At 42.9% G+C, this 9,948-nt stretch overlaps 1 long non-coding RNA gene across 1 annotated transcript; it reads right to left on the reverse strand.

Annotated features, from left to right (window-relative positions):
- Nucleotides 1-7,954: 7,954 nt before the first annotated feature.
- LOC140359201 (uncharacterized) lies at nucleotides 7,955-8,492 on the reverse strand. Its single transcript, XR_011926841.1, has 3 exons — nucleotides 8,329-8,492; nucleotides 8,041-8,155; nucleotides 7,955-7,968 (listed from the first exon to the last, which is right to left on the reverse strand). It is a non-coding gene; the product is annotated as an uncharacterized lncRNA (long non-coding RNA).
- Nucleotides 8,493-9,948: the final 1,456 nt, after the last annotated feature.

Genomic DNA, 9,948 nt, shown 5'->3' on the forward strand with positions numbered 1-9,948 from the left:
CAGAGACCGTAGCACTTAGAATATAAATATGGATAACTTTTGATGCCCCGCTTGTGTAGATGATATTTCCCAAAGTAAAGCTTGATCGGGCTATTGCCCACGGAGGAGTTTGTTAAAGTGTGAAGCATAAATTTGAACATTTCCAAAGATTTGGCGTTTCCCCATTTGTGACAGTATATTTGCAGCTCCACGGCACAGAGACCGTACCACTTAAAATCAAAATATGGATAACTTTTGATGCCCCGCTTGTGTAGATGATTTTCCCCAAATATGAGCTTGATCAGGCAATCGCCCTAGGAGGAGTTTGTTAAAGTGTGAAGCGTAAAAATGTGGTCATTTTAGAGATTTCGCTGTTTTCCCATTTCTGACATATATTTGCGGGTCCGCCACACAGAGACCGTAGCACTTAGAATCAAAATATGGATAAGTTTTGATGCCCCGCTTATGTAGATGATATTCTCCAAATATGAGTTTGATCAGACAATCGCCCAAGGAGGAGTTTGTTAAAGTGTGAAGCGTAAAAATGTGGTGATTTGAGCGATTCTACGATTTTCCCATAAGGATAACATGGGATGTTTCTGTCATCGCTACGGTTACGCCGTACAAAATAGGACTTTGGCTCTCATACTTTTTTGATCGGGACGGAAAAATAGAATTTTGTGTAAAGTTTAGAACATTTTGGTAAAACTAATTTTTGACCTTCAATGTTAATTCAAAGGTCACTCTGTAGGGGGCGCTATCAGGCCCATTTCAATTTTGTCATCATAAACTGGTCCAAACTGGATAGTTTAACAACTGATTCAAATTTGGTCCAAATCGGACTCGTTTTGATCAAATGGGAGCAATTTTTAGATTAGCATTATCCCAAAATAAGTTGTCCAATTTTGTGGCTGCGCCGCACGTAGAGCGTAAAAGGTATCCCAAAAATGTGGATAACTTTAGATGCCCCACTTGTCCAGAGGACGTACACAGATTTTGAAGTTGGTGGGCAAAACGCCCTAGGAGGAGTTCGTCAAAGTTTGACGTGAACAAAATGGCTAACTCAGCTTTTTTTCATTTTCAAAGGAAGATGGCGGGCATAGGGTAAATCTGGGGGCGTGGCCACAATGATATATTTTGTTTTGTCCTCACGAGAGGAATGTGTGTTCCGAATTTCGTAGCTCTACGACAAAGTTGACCTCGGGGCGTCTTCCATAGGCGCAATGTATTTTGACTTCTGTCGGTGGCGCTGTCGCGCCATTTTTTAACGGAAAAAAAAATGGCCCAGAAAAAACAAAATTTTTCGCCGATTCTGAATTTTGGGCAAAGTTTGGTGAGTTTTTGAGCATGTTCAGGGGGTCAAATTAGAGTTCAAAGCGATGAAGAACAAGAAAAATAATAATAATAATATTTTTAGCAAAAACAATATAGCCGTTTCCACTATAACAACAAATTATACATCGTTTGAAAGCTCTAAGCCTTCCCGATGCCGCCATGGGGTGGAATCATCATTACGAGCGCTTACGCGCTCGTCACTCCCTATTCCGTCGGGATGCCCCGCCCACTCCCCATAGACTTCCATTGATTTGAGCAGATACAAGCATGGCCCATGCCTGTGGCATGGATTCTCGCGTACGGGACGATGCCAGGAGGGTTTTTGGAGGAATGCAGCGCTTCGCGCTGCTGTTGTCAACAATTAGTGAATGGGCTACGCCCATTCACTAATTGTTGACTATTTCTGTCATAGCAGGAGTAAGTATGCATGATCCATGCCTTCGGCATGGGCTAGTTCACTGTACTTGCCAGGGGCGACGGGGTACCAAACATGCGGTCTGCGACCGCATGTTTGGTCAGACAGTTGCAACGCTGCCTTCGGCAGCGTTGCGGGAGCAATAGGCCCTCCGCCCTGCTGGGGCTCGGGCCTAATAATATTCCGATGCGAAAACAATGTTTACCATTTTTCAAATATCATAAACTATACATTTTCGGAAAGCGCTCGCGCTTTCCTACCTCATGGTGTGGGTCCCTGGTCACTGACGGGTACTTTCGATAATTTTGAGTGGGCTCCGCCCACTTTGTGTTTTTGGCCCTCTATACAGTAATAATGTTAAATTTTTGCATTACATGCTTATATGCACGGAACATGCAAGAGATGGGGAACGTATTCGTGAGCTACTTAGCGCAAATGAGTGCTTTATATGGGGATATTTTCATCCCAATCCCAATGTAAAGTGCTCGTTTAGTGCAAACTTTTGCACGGGCTTCGCCCGTTTACAACGGTAATGTTCCATTTTCCTACAACTAATTAGCATGCACGGGGCGTGCATGAGTGGAGGAGTGCGTTAGTGAGTGTTTGGAAGTGGGCGAGCGCTTCGCGCACTTTCGCAGCCGTGCTTCGCACGGCCTTACGAGACTAATAGGCCTCTCGCCAGCTTGTGGTGCTCGGGCCTAATAAAAATAATAATATTTTTAGCAAAAACAATATAGCCGTTTCCACTATAACAACAAATTATACATCGTTTGAAAGCTCTAAGCCTTCCCGATGCCAATGAGTGAATGGGCTACGCCCATTCACTCATTGTTGAATATTTCTGTCATAGCAGGAGTAAGTATGCATGATCCATGCCTTCGGCATGGGCTAGTTCACTGTACTTGCCAGGGGCGACGGGGGACCAAACATGCGGGCGCAGCCCGCATGTTTGGTCAGACAGTTAGCAATAGGGAGCAATAGGCCCTCCGCCCTGCTGGGGCTCGGGCCTAATTATTGGGATTTCTAATGAATATCTGATTATTTTAGCCGTATCTCGTGCAGAAAAGAGCTTGGGGATTCGAGAGGACAAAAAACAATATAAATGTTACTGAAAACTTGAATAAAAGAGTTCTCTAATGTAACTTATATTGTATAGTGTTGTATATTTCTACTCATTTAAACAATTTACACTAGTTATGCAGCCTACAAATGACCCACAAAAACATTTAAAAGGATCCCCTGATGACCCTGGTCCTTGGTGCTCTTTTGCTCTTTTGCAAACGTGACTGTGTTTGTGCTCTGATGTTCTGTCTGATCGTAACTGGCTCTCGTCTTCCACAACAAGTCGATTCATCCAAACCCACTTTTACGAGTCCAATGTCCCTGGCACGTCGTTTGTTCTCTGCGGTGAGGGCGGGAGCGGCTTCACATTTGGGACAGGTACAAAGGAGGTCACAGAGTCCTGCCTCGACCTCGGCCCGGGACAGTTTCGCAGAGACGGGACGCGGGACGAGCCGTTTACTCCAGGTTTAGACTTGGTTAGTCCTGGTTTAGTTCGGTTTAGGTACATTTTTATTTGAAGGGGCAGTGTGCAGAGACGTTAAGCTAGTGAAAGATAATTTAGAGGTATTTTAGTCTCAGTTTAGGCTTAGTTTAGTTTTAGTTTAGGCTTAGTTTAGGCTTAGTTCAGGCTCAGTTTAGGCTTAGTTCAGGCTCAGTTTAGGCTCAGTTTAGGCTTAGTTTAGGCTTAGTTTTGGCTCAGTTTAGGCTCAGTTTAGGCTCAGTTTAGGCTCAGTTTAGGCTCAGTTTAGGCTCAGTTTAGTCTCAGTTTTAGTCTCTGTTTAGACTCAGTTTTATGCTCAGTTTAGTCTCAGTTTTAGGCTCAGTTTTAGTCTCAGTTTAGGCTCAGTTTTGGCTCAGTTTAGGCTCAGTTTAGTCTCAGTTTTAGTCTCTGTTTAGGCTCAGTTTTAGGCTCAGTTTTAGGCTCAGTTTAGTCTCAGTTTTAGTCTCAGTTTAGGCTCAGTTTTAAGCTCAGTTTTAGGCTCAGTTTTAGGCTCAGTTTAGGCTCTGTTTAGTCTCAGTTTTAGGCTCAGTTTTAGGCTCAGTTTAGCCTCTGTTTAGTCTCAGTTTTAGGCTCAGTTTTAGGCTCAGTTTAGGCTCTGTTTAGTCTCAGTTTTAGGCTCAGTTTAGGTTCAGTTTAGGCTCAGTTTAGGTTCAGTTTAGTCTCAGTTTTAGGCTCAGTTTTAGGCTCAGTTTAGGTTCAGTTTAGGCTCAGTTTAGGTTCAGTTTAGTCTCAGTTTTGGGCTCAGTTTTGGGCTCAGTTTTAGGCTCAGTTTACGCTTAGTTTAGGCTTAGTTAGTCTTGTTTTAGAAGTTAAGTTTACTTTCCATTAGGTTTAGATTGTTTAATACTAAACTCAAGGTATTGTCACTCTAAGTGACAAGGAAGTTAATAATGCATTTTCTCCCTCAGTTTCGCTTTGACCTCCTTTTCAGGAAAGAGAGAGATTCCAATAACATCTGAGTCCTTTGGTATGTTTCATTTTGTACCGTCACAAGACCAAAGACACAGAGACGGTGTGTGTGTGTGTGTGTGTGTGTGTGCGTGTGCGTGTGCGTGTGCGTGTGCGTGCGTGTGTGTGAGCGTGCGTGCGTGTGCGCGCGTATGTGTGTGAGGGTGTGTGTGTCTGTGCTTGGGTGTGTGTGTGTGTGTGTGTGTGCGTGCGTGCTTGTGCTTGTGCTTGTGCTTGGGTGTGTGTGGGTGAAGCGATGCCAGCCTGAACTTGATGGCCTTGTGTCTGATTGCTGCAGTGCTGAAATGTGGAGTCAGGCAAGAGGAAGCTGCACAAAATACAGACTGTCCGGTCGCACCACCTTTAGCTTTGTTTACAGCACACACTTACTGTGGCATAGTAACAATAAGCTTCTATCATATTAAAAGATCTATTTCCATCCAGTGTTGCGTTATTTTTCAACAGTTGATTTTGTTCAACAGTATTACCGAAATGTCCCCATGTGTGGACAAATAAAGGCATATCTTATTGATGTGAGAGTGACCACTGCACAAAGCCTTCTCCAGCTCGCAGCAAGGAAAGTTTATGTGTAGAGCACAAATCGTACACAAGGTAATTCAATGTGCTTCACACAACAAACTGAAATCTAAACAAACTGTTTTAGCTTAGATTTGAACATTGTCAGAGTAGAACTTGTCTCACATCTTCAGGAAGAATGTTCCAGATTTTAGCTGCATAAAACTGAAACGCAGATTCCCCATGTTTAGTCCTGACTCTGGCACCAGCAGGAGGCCGGTCCATGTTTAGTCCTGACTCTGGCACCAGCAGGAGGCCGGTCCATGTTTAGTCCTGACTCTGGCACCAGCAGGAGGCCGGTCCATGTTTAGTCCTGACTCTGGCACCAGCAGGAGGCCGGTCCATGTTTAGTCCTGACTCTGGCACCAGCAGGAGGTCGGTCCATGTTTAGTCCTGACTCTGGCACCGGCAGGAGGCCAGTCTCTGAGGTCCTTAGAGTCCGAGATGGTTCATATGGCACACACAAGTCTGAAATGTACTTTGGTGCTAGGCCATGGAGAGACTTGTACACAAGCAGAGCTGCTTTAAAGTCTATTCTCTGAGCCACAGGAGCCAGTGCAGAGACCTGAGAACAGGACTAATGTGATCATACTTCCTGGTTCTGGTCAGAACCCGAGCAGCAGCGTTCTGGATGTACTGCAGCTGTTTTACAGCTCGTTTGGAGAGACCAGTGAGCAGGCCGTTACAGTAGTCTAATCTACTGGAGACAAACGCGTGGATAAGTCTCTCCAAATCTGGTTTAGACACTATACTTTTGATTTTGCTAATGTTTTTAGATGTTATAAAGCTGCTGATGTTATTGATTGAGCAGTTATCCAGTAGGAGACTCGTACATACTGCATTTGCTTAGTTGAAGAGTTTGTTTTGGTCAGGCAGTGTAAATAAAAAAGGCCTTATTTGCCCAATGCCACTGTTTGAAACTGACTAAAACATTCAACTAGAAATTAATCAAAACATAAATAGAAGTTGAGGTCTTTGTCAGTTGTAACGATCCATGCGTTTCAGACATAAGGATTTCTCCCTCATTTGAAGGATTTGACATTACATCTTTAGGAAGGAATCAATTGCCTGAAACCCATAAATGGACTCAAAATGCCCTGCAGCAAATCAGACGTTTTTATTCATGCTGAAATCCTTCAAATAAGCCAGTGTTTCTCAGCCAAAGTGTCAGACCGGGTCACAAGTCGACATTTAGATGTTGGCAGTGTTTTAATGTCAACTTTTACTGTGCAGTAATGTGCCTACCTACGCATTTGAGTCGTTAAGTTAAGTTCAGCGGCGTGTTGCGATAATGACAGGTTAGTTAGACACGCTAAGAAAGCTAATAAAACATATAAAGGCTCTACCTGAAGCCACAACTGCCCTGGGGCAAACTGACAAGGCGGTTACTCTCGGTCAACGCTCTCTCCGACCACATCCACACACACAAACAGAGTGTCCTGCATTTTGAGTTCGACCGCTCTATGCCACTCACTGTTATTGTGTCAAAAAGTAGGTCGAATGATCCGAGATAAAAAACGAGGCTCAGCAAAAGGGTCAGTAAAACAAAAACATAAACTGAAAGGAAGAAGAACATATATTTACTGAGGTTGAAATATTCCACGGTACTTCATAACCTTTTAAAACAAACCAGGTAAAGGTTACTTCATAACCTTTACAAAGTTAATTATGAAGTTAATTTGATGCGAGCTGGAAATGTGAACTTGGAAAAAGCCCAAACAGGGTGTCAGGGTGTCAGAAAGTAGCATATGCCGAGCACAGAGGGGCCAAGCCGCTGCGCGCGGCTGTATTTCTGTGTAATTACTGTATTTCTGTGTGATTACTGGCAGCGATGGAGCTCAAAACCAGCCGCCAGCTCCACAGCGAGACATTAACAACTCCACAAGCGGGAAAATAAAACCTAATTCAATTATGTTTGGCTGGAGCGGAGGACGCGGCCATAAACCGGCTTCATAATGGGCCGAGCAAAGGCGTAAAAGGTGAGGCGGCAGTTAAAAGTGCGCTTACATACACAATTATTACAATTATTACGGAGCACTTTTACTGCAGCTTGTGCCAAATGTGGTGAAATATAATGGGTCACAGTTTGAGCCAGAAGATGCTACTTATATTGGATAGGATTAATTATTTGTCTCTGCTTACTTGTAGCTGTTTTACTCATTTTTGTCATATTTTGTATAATTTATTAGGCATATTATTATCATTTCAATAGGGACATAAGTATTTTTTAAATGGTATTGCGCAAAGCTTGGAAATGGTTAATAAAAGTAGATTAAAGTGGACTTCACAAATTTGTTTTTCTCATTGTTTGGTCCTAAATTTAGTCCATTTAAGTTCTAATGTGGACTTGGTTTGATCCTGTTCTAGTCCTTATTTAGTCCTGGTCTAATCCAGGTTTAGTTTTGGGTTTAGTCCGGGTTTAGAGCCAATTTTGACGTGACGAATATCCAGTTTATTGAGTTAAATGAGTTTTCTTATCAGTATTTTAGTCATTTACTTTTTTTTTACTTTGGTCTACAGTAAATGCATCTCTAAATCGTTATCGAGTCTAGTTTTCAGGCTTTAGAGTCAAATTTTCAAAGAAGCCAGTGGTCAGATTTATATAGCTCTTTTCTCTTTTCACTCACACCTACACAACCCAAGGACACGACCGTTAGACAGAGAAATTCAACACCGTCTCTCCGTTTGAAAGTGTTTAACCTCTATTTTCTGTTTAGCCTCGCCAGCATCAGCCGCTCAAACATAAAGCGCTCACGCCTGCATCAACACACAGTCCGTCTCCAGTGGTTTGAACTGAAGTGCAGACTTCCGATGCACCTCTTTCCAAAACACTCACCTGCAGCTCGGATGTTTCAACCAGCAACCTGCGGCTCTGGACACGCATCAAAGACTTCACTGCGGAGAAAGAGGAGAAAGAGAGAAAAGTATTGAGGTCCTTTAATTATGTGTTAACATATTCATTTTATATTGACTTTTGGATACAGCGGCAATGGAATTTCTCTGGTAGAAGTGATTATATATACATTTCTGAGCCCTGGAATAAGTATATTTCAAGTAAGACGAACTGAATAAACTCTGGGATACATGACGGAGGGAAGGCCCTGTTGCAGTAATGTTTATTTCAAATGGGAACGACGGGGGTCTCGCACGCCTGGGAACACAACAGCACAGGTCAGTGACAAGAGTTAACGCTGCCGGACCAGTACATTTTGCAGAGTCTTACTTTCGTGAGGTATCTGCGGACGTAGTCGTAGTTCGCGGTGGTAACGATTTCTTCATGTTGAGGAATTAGCTCCAAACTCTCCAGGATTTTACTCTGGGATTTGCTGAGGTCAGGACTGGACGCACCAACGACAACAAAATAAAATGTTCAGCGGACAGAAGTGAATGAATATCAGGTGTATATGGCTCATTAATAAAAGGTTTTGAAAGTAAAACCCCATAACGCAATGGCTCATGTAGGGAAGTATATCATGGTAGACGTTCACAGATTTCCCCCCACATCACTCACGTTTGTCTTCTGGTGGTTGTTATGGTAACGGCGATGTTGTCCCAGGCCACAGTCCTCTGCCCCGCTCCGGGCGCGTCGCAGCCGAGTCGACCCCAGCACTCGTCAAACACACAGAGCCATCGCTGAGCCGCCGGGACCACGTACTGCCCCAATGCACTGCGACACACACAGTATTATTATACCGTCGGGGTATAAGAGTAAAAAGCGCCAAAATTGTACAAATTTGGGACATCCATATCTGACAAATGGACAGAGCAAGGTTTGAATTTCTTACATAGGCCTAGATATAGTATTAGTAAAAAAAAATAAAAAATAAGTTAAAAATTGACTTAACAAGATCTGAAAATGTTCGCCTGATTTTTTTTGATTATATATAAAACAAATGAGGCTTAGAATTAGACATGAACTAATCCTTGTGTACGAGTCACAATCTGATCTTTTGGTGGAGAATTACAATGACCAATAATACAAATGTAATAATAAAAAATCTTTAGATGCAGAATGAACAATGCTGTGTTTTCCAAGTGAAAGCAAATATCTTGAGAGAGCAAACTGGGCCAAATGCAAGCCTCAGGCTTGTTGGTCCTCATCTTCCACCTTAAATGTCCAGTTTGAAAATACTCGACAATCATAACCTCAAAAACATTGTTGGGTGAAATAGTGAAAAAAAAGTGTTAGAATCACATCTGTCACAGAGAAGTGTTAGAATCACATCTGTCACAGAGAAGTTAGAATCACATCTGTCACAGAGAAGTTAGAATCACATCTGTCACAGAGAAGTTAGAATCACATCTGTCACAGAGAAGTGTTAGAATCACATCTGTCACAGAGAAGTGTTAGAATCACATCTGTCACAGAGAAGTTAGAATCACATCTGTCACAGAGAAGTTAGAATCACATCTGTCACAGAGAAGTGTTAGAATCACATCTGTCACAGAGAAGTTAGAATCACATCTGTCACAGAGAAGTTAGAATCACATAATCTAATGCACTGCAGTGGCACGTGCGTTTGTCATAGTGGAGCTGCTTTTTCTGGCAACGTTAGTATTTGTATTTCATTGATTCAAGTATAAACAGTGGTTCTTCTTCACTTCATCATTAGGCTAATTGCCCCAGAGACATCCACACCTGCCTCGTTCCAAACAGGGGCTAAATTTAGCCGCACGTCCTGTTCCCACGCGCCTGAACCGCACGTTTCACCTAAATAAAACATCACGACCGCAGCTCGTGTTCTCCTCTTGTTACGGCTCAGTGACGTCAGGTCACGACTTAACACACCTCGGCAGTCCGCGCTGAAGATCCATTAATGAAGATTAAAAGTTCAGGTTGAGGTTTGGCGGATGGTGGCGCAATCGAGGCCTCAAGCAACACTTGAGTCCAGTTTGAGCGCGTCATCATGACAGGCTTTAATTATACTCGAAAGAACAACGGCGCCATCTTGTGTCCAAAAAGTTGTCACTGCACCTGTCCCTCTTTTGCTTGTCCTGCACAAACCATTCAGGCACTCGCAATAGCAAAAATTACAGTCACATATTGTATATATTATATATAGTCTATATAATGTATTATTATGATTAGTGAATGTCTCAATAGGGATCAGAATGGGAGGACACGCCCCTA

The sequence above is a fragment of the Eucyclogobius newberryi genome, unplaced genomic scaffold, assembly GCF_026437365.1.
Source record: "Eucyclogobius newberryi isolate DKJ021-1_F unplaced genomic scaffold, fEucNew1.0.hap1 SCAF_14, whole genome shotgun sequence".
Classification (NCBI taxonomy): Eukaryota; Metazoa; Chordata; class Actinopteri; order Gobiiformes; family Gobiidae; genus Eucyclogobius; species Eucyclogobius newberryi.